This window comes from Manis javanica, chromosome 8, assembly GCF_040802235.1.
Source record: "Manis javanica isolate MJ-LG chromosome 8, MJ_LKY, whole genome shotgun sequence".
NCBI lineage: Eukaryota > Metazoa > Chordata > Mammalia > Pholidota > Manidae > Manis > Manis javanica.
In genome coordinates, this window is record NC_133163.1 from 120,419,698 (window position 1) to 120,434,146 (window position 14,449).

Below are 14,449 nucleotides of genomic sequence, written 5' to 3' on the forward strand. Positions count from 1 at the left end.
CCTCCCCAAGCCTGTAATGGAATGGACTATAGTGTCCAGCTTCATCCCTTCCTGCTGTTAAAGATAAGCCCTTCGGTCCTTTGTGTTTAATTTAGAGATTCACTAGTAATCCTTTGTAGAAAACAACTATTACAGACATGGAGCACTTCTGTAGTTTCTTATAAACGTGGTCTCTGACCAGTAGCTCCTATGCATTTCCAGATGGAAACTGGTAGCCCATTAGGTTAATATTTCTGCCATATGCATGTGTGCACCCACACACAGAGACAAGTGGACAAACACACATAATATATACATGTGCCCAGCTTTGACCCTGCCTTAGAAAACCTCTTCTCCATGTCAGTGTCTCTTTCTATCAGGTGATCTTAGTTAGTTATGACAGAATGACTGGTTCTTCCTTACTTCAAGTGGCCCCATTTCAGAGGCTTTTCAAGCTATTCCTGAGTCTTTGTCTGGTTGTAAGAATAGGCATGTAGTCAAGACAAAACTCCCTATCATCGTCACCATTCACACACTGAGAATACCCCACACGTTGACTAATTAAGGACTCACTAGTTTCATACGCTTTATTTATAATTCAGCCTGAATACTTTAACTATATGACTAAATTGAGCTAAGTACTAATGACTCTTCAGGGAAGGGAAGTTTTAAGTGGGGTGAGGAGAAGGAAGCAGGTCTGATGAGAGTGGAAGGTGTTAGACACTAAGAAGGCTGCAATAAGTGCCCTGGCTATTAGGGGAGAACAGACAGTAATTTTAGCTAAATTTTCTACTTCACTAGCGGAGGCTGATCTTATAAGCAGAGGGAACCTTCCATTGCTCCTTTAGAAACTGAATTTTCTCTCCATTTTCTCCTTTCTTCCTTTGCATGTAGAGAATTTTTTTAAAAGATTAAATGAATTTCCAATAAGATAGCTTAGTAAACTTGACACATCCCCTCTTCTCCAAATATACTGCATGATAGATGAAAGAGAGAGAGAGAGAGAGAGAGAGAGAGACAGGTCAAAACAAGACAAGCATTTCCAGAGACCAGAAAAATAACAACATCACAAGGCTTTGATTTGAGTTAAGTCATAGACTCAATGGGCTTTAAGTCTGAAAATAAGCAGAGGTGAACAGGAAGATAGCCCCTGTGGAGTGAAAAAGACTAAAAGTGCTTCTCAAAACACAGACTAGAGCCAGGTTCACAGTCTGAGCTCAAACTAGGCACTTGTAAAAGGAAGCTGAACAAAAACTGCCAAGTACTGACTGGGGCTGTATCTTATTTGGAACTACATACCCAAAGAGGTAAAAGAACAAAAATACAACCTTGCTTAACCAAACCACCCACTGGCTCATCAACTGGGTTTGCAAGATTCCCTGAGAGCAAAACAAAGTACAAAATCTGAAATACCATGTTATGAGAGTTGATTGTGGACTGGGGCCTTTGGCCAAAGTAAGAGAACCCCAAAACTAGTGGATGGAATGAGTACTGAGGGAGAAAAAGCAACAAAAATTGTTTTGTGCCTGTAAATAGGAATTCCTATGTGACTGCAAATAGGAATTCCAAACATGGGAAGAAATGTTTAGAATATGAATTTATTTCAGATTAATTTAGGATATATTATGATAAAAATGAGTATTTTTAGGATACTCAAAGCAATATATGACAGAATCATAGAAATAAAGTAAGAATAGGTTGAAATGAAAAAGAACCAATTAGGAATCATGGAAATGAAAAATATAGTCATGAAATAAAAAATTCATCAGGAAAAATGTAGATCATATACTCAACAAATAGAAAATATTTTACTTACAGATATATCTGGAATGTTTGTAAAAATTGACCAAATACTAAGTCTGAAAGAAAGTTTCAGTAAATTTCAAAAGCTATCAATAAGTGTGTTTCCTAACCACAATACATTAAATTAGAATTCAATAAAAAGAGAGTGAGTTTTTAAAATTCTCTATATTTTTAAGAGCTAAAAAATGTTCCCTAAAAAATCATGGATAAAAAGGACATCACAGTGGAAATGACAAAATATTTAGAACTAAACAACAGTAAAGAATTACTACAATCAAAACCTATAGGTGCATTTATTTAAAACAAAACAAAAAGCAGAAAATAGTTTAAAATAAATGATTATAATTTACACTCATGAACCTGAAAAAAAAACAACTAGAGAAACCAAAAGGAGAAGAAAGAGAAAATTTAAAGTAAACATTAGTAAAATATGAAGAAGTCTTTAGGTTCAAACAATAACCTAAAATCTAGTTCTTTGGGGAAAAAACATCAAATAAAAGACAAATTACAAGCAAATTTAATTAAGAGAAAAAAGAAAAAACATTTAAAAATAATATAGTAATGAAAAGGAGGGCATAATAAAATGTATATATTTTTATATATATGTTAAGCACATTTTGTTGTTTTAAATTTGTTTCCTTACTATTCCTTGTGTTATGCTTCTCTGTGTTAAAATCTTCCATGATGGTTTTAAATTTTTCCAATTTTTCCTTGTAATCATATAAGTGTCTACTTAATATTTTGAACCAAAAAGATATTAAATATCCAAATTAATCTGTGTGTTCAATGTAACACAAAATCTGACAGAACTTTTTTTGTGGAGAATGACAAGTAGATGCTAAAATACAGGAGAGTTAATTATTTTTTGCAGCAAAGGGTCAAAAAAGAGTCACTCTGAAAAATAAGATGATGGAGAGATTTACCCTACCTGACATGGAGATGACTTATCAAGCTATTGTAATCGAGACAGTGTGGTACTGGCACAGGTTTAAAGAAACAAATGGAACAGAACTCGTAGGTACATACAGATGTGGCAATTTGATGTATTACAGTGGTAGCGTTGAAACAAATGAACGAGGAAACTGGACTGTTCAACTAGCAGGGCCGGTTAAACTGGTTAAATAGGGAAAAAACAGAAAACTACATCCTGTAAATAAAAATACACACCCTTCCTTATTGTAAATTGGATCATGGTTTTCAACTCTTTATTTACTCACCCCTCCATGTTAGAATTATACATCCATGCTCTCACCATGTGACTCTGCAAAGCCTCACACTATCGCTGGTGGGATATATTTCTCTGCTCCACTGGGCATAGCATGTGGCATGCTTTGGCTAATGGAATGTAAGCAGAGGTGACCACGACAATTCTGAGTTGAGGACTTAAAAGGCATTGTGTATTTCTACTCACCTCTCTTGTGTGTCTGTCACCCACCATGGGAAGAATGTGTCTCAGGCAGGCAATTTGTCCCAGAATAGTGAAGACATGTGAAGCAGGCCTAAACTTGACCTGGAGCCTGGAGTCCAGCCTAGCTGAGCCAAACATAGGTAAACTGAGTCATGATGAGGCAAATTAATCTGATCTACAGACCTATGAGTGAGAAAAATATTTGCTCTTGTAAGCCATTGAGAACATTGAGAGTGTTTATTGTGCAGCATCATTATATTAATAGCTGATCTGATATATCCTTCTAGAATGTAAACTTCAGCACAGCAGGGATTTTGTCGTTTTTTTCACTGCTGTATGCTCAGTGACGAGAACGGTGCTCTGTATGCATGGATGCTTCATAAATATTTGTTAAATTAATTATAATTAGTGCATTTGTACTAAAGCTATAAAACTATTGGTGATCCCAAAAGGCAAGGCAAGGGTTCAAGTATACAAAGAAATAATTACAGTTGGCTCTGTTATAAATGTAATCAGTCAAAAGCTGACACCAAGATAGAGTGAATGCCATCAGCAATCAAATAGCAAGCTTATTCTTGAACCAGCAACAAATCCTTCGGAAGCCAAAGGATATTGATGAAAGGATCAGAAATAGAAGGTCCTACAGGGACTTCAATAAAATAAATATCTGCTCAAATATTACCGTCACTACTGAGTTAAAGGCTGTTTTCAGGAACAGATGGGCCACACAGAAAGTGTACCACAGAAAAAGTGACATGAGATATTGTCAACTATGAGCTGGCTGGTGGCAAAAAAAGAAGTCAAAGAGGCCTTATGAAAGAGTCCTGTGTGCATAGGTAGATAAAAGAACACATTTTAAAGTGAATGTACCAGAATGTTAATAAGTGGATTTAGGTAAAGGGTTTAGGGTATTCCATTCCATATTCTTGCAACTCTTCTTGTTTGTAATTATCTTAACAATTACCTAGCTTTTTAAATGGAAAATGGAACGTGTTGTCAGAATGTCCAGATGAATACTGCTTTCCACTGGAATGAGCTTCTCCTGTGTCTGCTGTTCATATGTTCTTCATACTGTCTTTTGCCACCTGGAAGTGTCTTGAAGATCAATAATACTATTTCTTTTGGAGGTTTGTCATTTCCCTTAGGTGTGATGAGATTCAGAACCATATAATTTTGAGCAAGCAGTAGATTCTGCCTTTAGCTGGGTGCCCATGTGTCACCTGTCTTAATTTGAGTTCCTCCAGAGTCAATCTTAGACACAGTTTCAGGGGTAAGTAGGTTATTGGGAAAGTGCAAAAGGAATATTGGGAGCAGTTGATGCTCCAAGTCATCTTCCGCATTGATAATTTGGTCTCCATCTCAGGATATTAGGCTACATACAAAGTAGGGAAGAGGAGAGGTGAAGTGGGGAAGTGAGAAAATTGAGAGAGGACAGCCAATAATGGATGTATTTTCAAGCTAGCTACCACTATGGTAAACTGGAACTTAATCCTGCAGAGAAGATGTTTCCCATGCTCCAGAATTATACTTCCCATACGCAGGATTAGGGAGCTAGCTGACATCCATCACAACTGGATGTAAATTTCCCAGCACATCTGGGCCAGTTTAGGAGAGAAGCTGTTAAGCAAAGAGATGCATATGTTGTCTACTGGAAGTTTTCCAGAGAACACCAAGTATTAAGGCCCAAGGGACGTAGGCAGGGCACTAACAGCATCTGCTACTGGATCTAAGGAGGTCTGCAGAACACCTACTAGTGAGCCAAGGAACTGACTAACACTAGGGCTCAGAAAGGTAATACAAATTAAAGATGTTACACAGTCATCCTGATGGCAAAAAGATGCCAAGATGCTATACAGTCTTCCTTTGACAAACAGACACCGTCTACCTTGGTTGAAAAATAGAATACACTGCTCAGGACACTGACATTCCACCTGCAACCACTCTATACACAAAAATTCGCCCTGTTTTCTACCATATTATACAATATCTGGCCCTAAACAGTTCTCTTTCCCATCTAGCATTAAGTCCTAACATTCTAAGATGAAGAGTGTAAAATAAAAGTACAGATGCCATTTGGGGCACTAAGTTATGATATGCTTAGGTGTGGTTTTCTTTGTATTTATCCTTTTTGGCTTCTTTGAGTTTTTTGAATCCATTTGTTAATGTCTTTCAAAAAATTTGGGAAGTTTTAAGCCATTATTTATTCAAATATTTTTTCCACCCCATTCTCACTTCTTAGGATCCCTCTTTTGGATCCAACTGGACTCTGATGCTGTTTATTTTTCTTCAGTTTTTTTCTCTTTTTGGTCTTCAGATTGGTAAATTTCTAGTTAGTTATATTTAGGTTCATTGACTCTTTTTGTTCCACTGTCTCCAATCTTCTATTAAGTACCTACAGCAGATTTTTCATTTTAGTTATTTTTCAGTTCCAGAATTTCCATTTCATTTGTTTTCATATTTTCTATCTTTGTTGAGATCCCATATCTGTTCAATTCATTAGGGATTTATCTTCTTTTAAGTCTTTATAGAAAGCTGTAGTGGCTATTTCAAAGTCCTTTTATAATAAAATTGGTATAATTTCTTCCTTAAATGTTTGGTAGAATTTACTGGTGAACCCATCTGGGATTGGTTCTTTCTGATTTGGAAGGTTATTAATCATTGATTCAATTTATTTAATAGATATAGGCTTATTCAGATAGTCCATTTCTTCTTGTGTGAGTTTTGGGAGATTGTGCCTTTCAAGGAATGGATCCATTTCATCTACACTATGAAATTTGAGGACATAGAATTGTTCATAATATTCCTCTATCGTCATTATAATGAGATGTGCAATGATGTTCCGTCTTCCACCTCTAATATTAGTAATTAACATCTTCTCTCTTTTTTCTTAGTCTGGCTGGAGGCTCATGGATTTTATTGACCTTTTGAAAGAACCACCTTTTGATTTTGTTGATTTTTTTTCAATTTCATTTATACATGCCCTAATTTTTATTAATTCTTTTCTTCTGCTTACTTTGGGTTTAATTTGCTCTTTTTCTAATTTCCTAAGGTGGAAGTACAGATGATTGATTTTAGATCTTTCTTCTTTATTAATGCATTCATTTAATGCCATATATTTCTCTCTAAACACTACTTTCACTGCATCCCACAAATTTGGAGAAGTTATATTTTCATTTTCATTTAGTTCAAAATATTTTTAAATTTCTCTTGATATTTCTTCTTTGTTATTTAGAAGTAATGCTTTGTAGTCTCCAAGTATTTGGGGATTTTCCAGTTATCTTTTTAATACTAAAGCTAGTTTAATTCTACTGTCGTCTGAGAACATACATGGTATGATTTCAATATTTTAAAATTAGTTAAGTTGTGTTTATGGCTCCAAATGGTGTCTATGTTGGTGAATGTTCTATGTGAGCTTGAGAAAAACATGTGTTCTGCTGCTGTTGGAAGAAACAGTCTAAAGACGTCAATTATACTCAGTTGTTTGTTGACGCTGTTGAATTCAGGATGTCTTCACTGATTTTCTGTCTGCTGGGTCTGTCCATTTCTATAAAGGGGTGTTGATGTCTCCCACAATGATAGTAGATTAATCTATTCTTGTAGCTCTGCCAATATTTTCTTCATGTATTTTGACGTTCTGTTGTCAGTGTAAACATCAGGATTGCGACGGCTTCCTGGAGTACTGAACCCTTCCTTTATCATTATGTGACACTCCTCTTTATCCCTTGTAAATTTTCTTTCTCTGAAGTCTGCTCTGTCTGAAATTAATATAGCTGTTCTTTCATTCTTTTGACTTGTGCTAACATGGCATATCTTTCTCCATATCTTTACCTTTTGTCTATATGTGTCTTTAGATTTAAAGTGTGTTTCTTTTAGACAACACATAGATGGGACTTATTTTCTGATCCATTTTGAAAATCTCTGTCTTCTAATTGATGTATTTAGATCATTGATATTTAGATTGAATATTTATATAACTGGATTAGTATCGACCATATTTGTTACTATTTTCTATTTGTAGCTCTTGTTCATTATTCCTATTTTTGTATTCTACTCTATTAACTTTATGGTCTTCTATTGAAGTATAGTTAATGTACAATATTATATTGGTTTCAGGTCTACAACATAGTGATTCAACAATTATATACATTACTAAATGTTCACCACAATATAGTTACTTTCTATGTTACCATACAAAGTTATTACAATATTATTGATATTTCCTGTGCTGCACTTTTCATCTCTGTGACTCATTTATTTATTTATCTATTTATTTATTTATTTTTACTTATTTTTATTAAGGTATGATTGATATACGCTCTTATGAAGGTCTCACATGAACAACAATGTGGTTACTACATTTACCCATATTATCAAATCCCACCCATACCCCAATGCAGTCACTGTCCATCAGTGTAGTAAGATGCCACAGATCCACTATGTGCCTTCTCTGTGCTACACTGTCCTCCCCGTGATCCCCACACCATGTGTACTAAACATAATACCCCTCAATCCCCTTCTCCCTCCCTCCCCACCCGCCCTCCCACACCCCTCCTCTTTGGTAACCACTAGTTCATTCTTGGAGTCTCTGAGTCTGCTGCCATCTTGTTCCTTCAGTTTTGCTTTGTTGTTATACTCCACAAATGAGGGAAATCATTTGGCATTTGTCTTTCTCTGCCTGGCTTATTTCACTGGCATAATATCCTCCACTTCCATCCATGTGGTTGCAAATGGTAGAATATGTTTCTTTCTTATGGCTGAATAGTATTCCATTGTGTATATGTACCACTTCTTTATCCATTTATCTACTGACAGACACTTAGGTTGCTTCCATATCTGGGCTATTGTAAAAAGTGATGCAATAAACATAGGGGTGTATATGCCTTTTTGAATCTGAGAAGTTGTATTCTTTGGGTAAATTCCAAGGAGTGGGATTCCCGGGTCAAATGGTATTTCTATTTTTAGTTTTTTGACAAACCTCCATATTGCTTTCCACAATGGTTGAACTAGCTTACATTCCTACCAGCAGTGTAGGAGGGTTCCCCTTTCTCTGCATCCTCTCCAGCATTTGTTGTTCTTAGTTTTTCGATGCTGGCCATCCTTACTGGTGTGAGGTGATATCTCATTGTGGTTTTAATTTGCATTTCCCTGATGATTAGTGATGTGGAGCATCTTTGCATGTGTCTGTTGGCCATCTGAATTTCTTTTCTGGAGAACTGTCTCTTCATATCCTCTGCCCATTTTTTTAATTGGGTTATTTGCTTTTTGGGTGTTGAGGTGTGTAAGTTCTTTATATATTTTGGATGTTAACTCCTTGTCAGATATGTCATTTACAAATATATTCTCCCATACTGTAGGATGCCTTTTTGTTCTGTTGATGGTGTCCTTTGCCATACAGAAACTTTTTAGTTTGATGTGGTCGCATGGGTTCATTTTTGCTTTTGTTTCCCTTGCTCAAAGAGATGAGTTCAGGAAAAAGTTGCTCATGCTTATATTCAGGAGATGTTTGCCTGTGTTTTCTTCTAAGAGTTTTATGGTTTCATGACTTATATTCAAGTCTTTAATCCATTTCGAGTTTACTTTTGTGTATAGGGTTAAACAATAATCCAGTTTCATTCTCTTGCATGTAGCTGTCCAGTTTTGCCAACATCAGTTGTTGAAGAGGCTGTCATTTCCCCATTGTATGTTCATGGCTCGTTTATCATATATTAATTGACCATATATGGTTGAGTTTATATTGGGGCTCTCTAGTCTGTTCCATTGGTCTATGGGTCTGTTCTTGTGCCTGTAGTAAGTTGTCTTGATTACTGTGGCTTTGTAGCAGAGCTTGAAGTTGGGGAGTGTAATTCCCCCTGTGTTATTCTTCCTTCTCAGGATTGCTTTGGCTATTTGGGGTCCTTTGTGGTTCCATATGAATTTTAGGATGATTTTCTCTAGTTTGTTGAAGAATGCTGTTGGTATTTTAATAAGAATTGCATTGAATCTATAGATTGCTTTAGGCAGGATGGCCATTTTGACAATATTAATTCTTCCTATCCATGAGCATGGGATGTGTTTCCATATATTGGTATCTTCTTTAATTTCTCTCATGAGTGTCTTGTAGTTTTCAGACTATAGGTCTTTCATTTCCTTGGTTAGGTTTATTCGTAGGTATTTTATTCTTTTTGATGCAATTGTGAATGGAATTGTTTTCCTGATTTCTCTCCCTGCTAGTTCATTGTTAGTGTATAGGAATGCCACAGATTTCTGTGTATTAATTTTGTATCCTGCAACTTTGCTGAATTCAGATATTAGATGTAGTTTTGGAGTGAATTCTTAAGGTTTTTTTAAGTACAATATCACGTCATCTGCAAACAGGGACAGTTTAACTTCTTCCTTGCCAATCTGGTTGCCTTTTATTTCTTTGTGTTGCCTGATTGCCTTGGCTAGGACCTCCCGTACTATGTTGTATAGAAGTGGGGAGAGTGGGCATCCTTGTCTTGTTCCCAGTCTTAAAGGAAAGGCTTTCAGCTTCTACCTGTTAAGTATAATGTTGACTGTGGGTTGGTCATATATGGCCTTTATTATGTTGAGGTACTTGCCCTCTACACCCATTTTGTTGAGAGTTTTTATCATGAATGGATGTTGAATTTTGTCAAATGCTTTTTCAGCTTCTATGGAGATGATCATGTGGTTTTTGTCCTTCTTTTTGTTGATGTGGTGGATAATGTTGATGGATTTTCTGATCTTGTACCATCCTTGCATCCCTGGAATAAATCCTCTTGATCATGATGGATGATTTTTTTATGTATTTTTGAATTTGGTTTGCTAATATTTTGTTGAGTATTTTTGCATCTGTGTTCATCAGGGATATTGGTGTGTAGTTTTCTTTTTTTGTGGTGTCTTTGCCTGGTTTTTGTATTAGAGTGATGCTGGTGTCATAGAATGAGTTTGGGAGTTTTCCCTCCTCTTCTATTTTTTGGAAAACTTTAAGGAGGATGGGTATTAGGACTTCACTAAATGTTTGAAAAAATTCAGCAGTGAAGCCATCTGGTCTAGCAGTTTTGTTCTTACATAGTTTTTTGATTACCAGTTCAATTTCATTGCTGGTAATTGGTCTATTCAGATTTTCTGTTTCTTCCTTGATCAGTCTTGGAAGGTTATATTTTTCTAGAAAGTCGTCCATTTCTTCTAGGTTATTCAGTTTGTTAGCGTATAATTTTTCATAGTATTCTCTAATAATTCTTTGTATTTCTGTGGTTTCTGTAGTCATTTTTCCTTTCTCATTTCTGATTATGTGTGTAGACTCTTTTTTTCTTGACAAGTCTGGCTAGGGGTTCATCTATTTTGCTTATTTTCTCTAAGAACCAGCTGTTGCTTTCATTGATTCTTTCTATTGTTTCATTCTTCTAGATTTTATTTATTTCTGCTCTAATCTTTATTATGTCCCTCCTTCTGCTGACTTTGGGCCTCATTTGTTGTTCTTTTTCTAGTTTCATTAATTGTGATTTTAGACTGCTTATATGGGATTGTTCTTCTTTCCTGAGGTAGTCTTGTTTTGCAATATATTTTCCTCTTAGCACGGCCTTGTACGTATCCCACAGATTTTGCGGTGTTGAATTATTGTTGTCATTTGTGTCCATATATTGCTTGATCTCTGTTTTTATTTGGTCATTGATCCATTGGTTATTTAGGAACATGTTGTGAAGCCTCCATGTGTTTGTGGGATTTTTCATTTTCTTTGCGTAATTTATTTCTAGTTTCATACCTTTGTGGTCTGAGAAATTGGCTGGTACAATTTCAATCTTTTTGAATTTACTGACGCTCTTTTTGTGGCCTAGCATATCATCCATTCTTGGAAATGTTTCATGTGCACTTGAGAAGAATGTGTATTCTGCTGCTTTTGGGTGTAGAGTTCTGTAGATGTCTCTTAGGTCCATATGTTCTAGTGTGTTGTTCAGTGCCTCTGTGTCCTTACTTATTTTCTGTCTGGTTGATCTGTCCTTCAGAGTGAGTGGAGTGTTGAAGTCCCCTAGAATGAATGCATTGCATTCTATTTCCCATTTTAATTCTGTTAGTATTTGTTTTACATATGTAGGTGGTCCTGGGTTGGGAGCATAGATATTTATAATGGTTATATCCTCTTGTTGGATTGACTCCTTTATCATTTTGTAATGCCCTTCTTTGTCTCTTGTGACTTTCTTTACTTTGAAGTCTATTTTGTCTGATACAAGTACTGCAACTCCTGCTTTTTTCTTTCTTTTAGTTGCATGAAATATCTTTTTCCATCCCTTCACTTTTAGTCTGGGTATGTCTTTGGGTTTAAAGTGAGTCCCTTGTAGGCAGCATATAGATGGGTCTTGTTTTTTTATCCATTCAGTGACTCTATGTCTTTTGATTGGTGCATTCATTCCATTTACATTTAGGGTGATTATCGATACATATGTACTTATTGCCATTGCAGCCTTTAGATTCGTGGTTACCAAAGGTTTACAGTTAATTCCTTACTATCTAAGATTCTAACTTAACTCACTTATTATGCTATTAAAAATACAATCTGAAGGTTATTTCCTTTTTCTCCTCCTTTTCCTTCCTCTTCCATTCTTTATATATTAGATATCATATTCTGTACTCTTTTTCTATCTGTTGATTGACTTTGGGGATAGTTAATTTAATTTTGCATTTGCTTAGTATTTAGCTGTTCTACTTTCTTTACTGTGGTTTTATTACCTCTGATGACAGCTATTAAACCTTAGAAACACTTCCATCTATAGCCGTCCCTCCAGAATAGACTGTAGGGATGGTTTGTGGGAGGTAAATTCTCTCAGCTTTGCTTATCTGAAAATTGTTTAATCCCTCCTTCAAATTTAAGTGATAATCTTGCCAGATAATGTACTCTTTGTTCAAGGCCCTTCTGTTTCATTGCATTAAATACATCATGCCTGTATGGTTTCTGCTGAGAAGTCTGATGTTAGCCTGATGGGCTTTCCTTTGTATGTGATCTTATTTCTCTCTCTTGCTGCTTTCAATAGTCTGTCCTTATCCTTGATCTTTGCCATTTCAATTACTATATGTCTTGGTGTTGTCTTCCTTGGGTCCCTTGTATTGGGAGATTTGTGCACCTCCATGGCCTGAGAGACTATCTCCTTCTCCAGACTGGGGACGTTTTCAGCAATTACCTCCTCAAAGACACTTTCTATCCCTTTCTCTCTCTCTTCTTCTTCTTCTGGTATCCCTATAATGTGAATTTGTTCTATTTGGATTGGTCACACAGTTCTCTCAATATTCTTTCATTCTTAGATACCCTTTGTTCTCTAGGTGCCTCAGCATCTTTGTATTCCTCTTCTCTAGTTTCTATTTTATTTATCATCTCCTCCACCGTATCCAATATGCTTTTAATTCTCTCCATTGTGCTGTTTGACGATTGGATCTCTGACTGGAATTCATTCCTGAGTTCTTGAATATCTTTCCATACCTCCATTAGCATGTTAATGGTTTTTATTTTGAAATCCCTTTCAGGAAGAGTCAAGAGGTCCATGTCATCTTTCTCCGGAGTTATATTAATTTTACTCTGAACCAGGTTCCTTTGGCATTTCATATTTGCAAACGGCACCCTCTAGTGTCCAGAAGCTTTACTCTCTGGAGCTGCTCAGCCCCTGAAGCAATGTCTGGGGTCGCAGGGGAGTGGTATTGGTGCCTGGAGGGAGGGAAGAGCTGTTTCCTGCTTCCCGGGCACTATGCCTGTCTACACTGCCTGAACCACTGGGCTGAGCACACAGGTATAAGCCTCTACGCTTTGCGTTTGTAGTTGCTGTGGACAGATCTTCCCTCTGGCTGCTCTGACACCAAGGAAGAATTTGCTGGTTTGCAAGCCAAGTGGGCCTGGCCGGGAGAAAGGCGCAGGAGGCTGCCTATCACCAAGGGGGTCCTTGGAGCTGTGTAGCCAGCCAGGGAGCTTGAGCAGCTGGGAATCATGAAAGCTCCCAACCTGCTGGGCAGAGTGCACCCAGACAATTTTATCTACCTGTCCGTTCTTCTGAGCCGTAAGCTCTGTGCGATCCCTGCCCCTTTAGCAGCGGTCTTGCTAAGGGCCTCCTTGTTAGGAAGTCTCTCAGCCTGCCGGCTTTTCTTTTGTCTCAGAGGAGCCGGATATGGATCCCTGCTTTCCTCAAGTGGCTGGAATCTCAGTCTCTCCAGGAATTCTGCCTGTCTTACCTTTCCAATGCCCTAATCACGAGCGTATCATGAAAGCACCATGAAATGTAGGTTTGTGCTCCCAGAGCAGATCTCTGAAGTTAGGTTTTCAGCAGTCCCAGGCCTTCCACTCCCTCCCTGCTCCGTTTCTCTTCCTCCCACCGGTGAGCTGGGGTGGGGGGAGGGCTTGGGTCCTGCCGGGCCACAGCTTTGTACGTTACCCTGTTCCGTGAGGTCTGCTCTTTTCTCCAGGTGTGTGCAGTCTGGTGCAATCCTCTTTCCGGATTAGTTGTATTAATTATATTTTCATATTATATGTGGTTTTAGGAGGAAGCCTCTATCTCACCTCACGCCACCATCTTTAATGCTTGCTGGTCACATTATATTCATTTTAAAACAAAGTGTTTGTAGACTGAATCTCACAGTATTTTTTATGTATCAATAATTAGGATATTTTCAGCTGCATATAATGATGCCTAACTCACGCAGGCTCAAACAATGCATACTTTTATTATCTCACAAAACACTCCAGTGGTTAGAGTGTTCATATAGGGAGAGTTCTTATTTGTCTACCTCAACTTGATTAGAGTTTTCTGAAGTTTAAAACAAAACCTAAACCCAGTCTTCGCTCTTCTCTGCATAGGTATCATGCTTTCAAGGACTTGTTTATATAATAGACTTTATATTGGAGGCATTCAAGCAGAAACTGCATGAATATTATTGATGATATTGGTGCATCTAACCAAAAGTTGGACTAGAGAATATTTTTAGGCATGGATGATTAAGAGTAACTGGGTACTTCTCAACAAATACAGATTCCAAATCCTTGTCATTCTGAATCAGAATCTCTGGAAATGGAGCCCAGGATAAGTATCTTTAAGAAGCTCTTCCAGTAATTTTTCTACAGCCAATCTAGCAGTTTCTGGAACTGGTGGATCAGGGATTTTTTTTTCTTTTTTAAAATGATCAGTTAAACTATACAAGTTAATAATCCATCACAGTGGAAAGAGCCCTATGCTACGAATTAGGCCATTGCAATTCTAGTGTCAGCTCTGCTATTGGTCACTGAGGTAACAGGCAAGTCAGTGT

At 37.0% G+C, this 14,449-nt stretch overlaps 1 long non-coding RNA gene across 4 annotated transcripts in view; it reads right to left on the reverse strand.

The window, feature by feature from the left end:
* The window catches only part of LOC140843202 (uncharacterized), a 47,874-nt gene that overhangs the window by 20,637 nt on the left and 12,788 nt on the right, over positions 1 to 14,449 (reverse strand). For all 4 annotated transcript variants that reach the window (XR_012120783.1, XR_012120784.1, XR_012120782.1 and 1 more), the window contains exon 3: positions 3,194 to 3,311. This is a non-coding gene — a long non-coding RNA (uncharacterized lncRNA). The remainder of the gene's footprint in view (positions 1 to 3,193; positions 3,312 to 14,449) is intronic.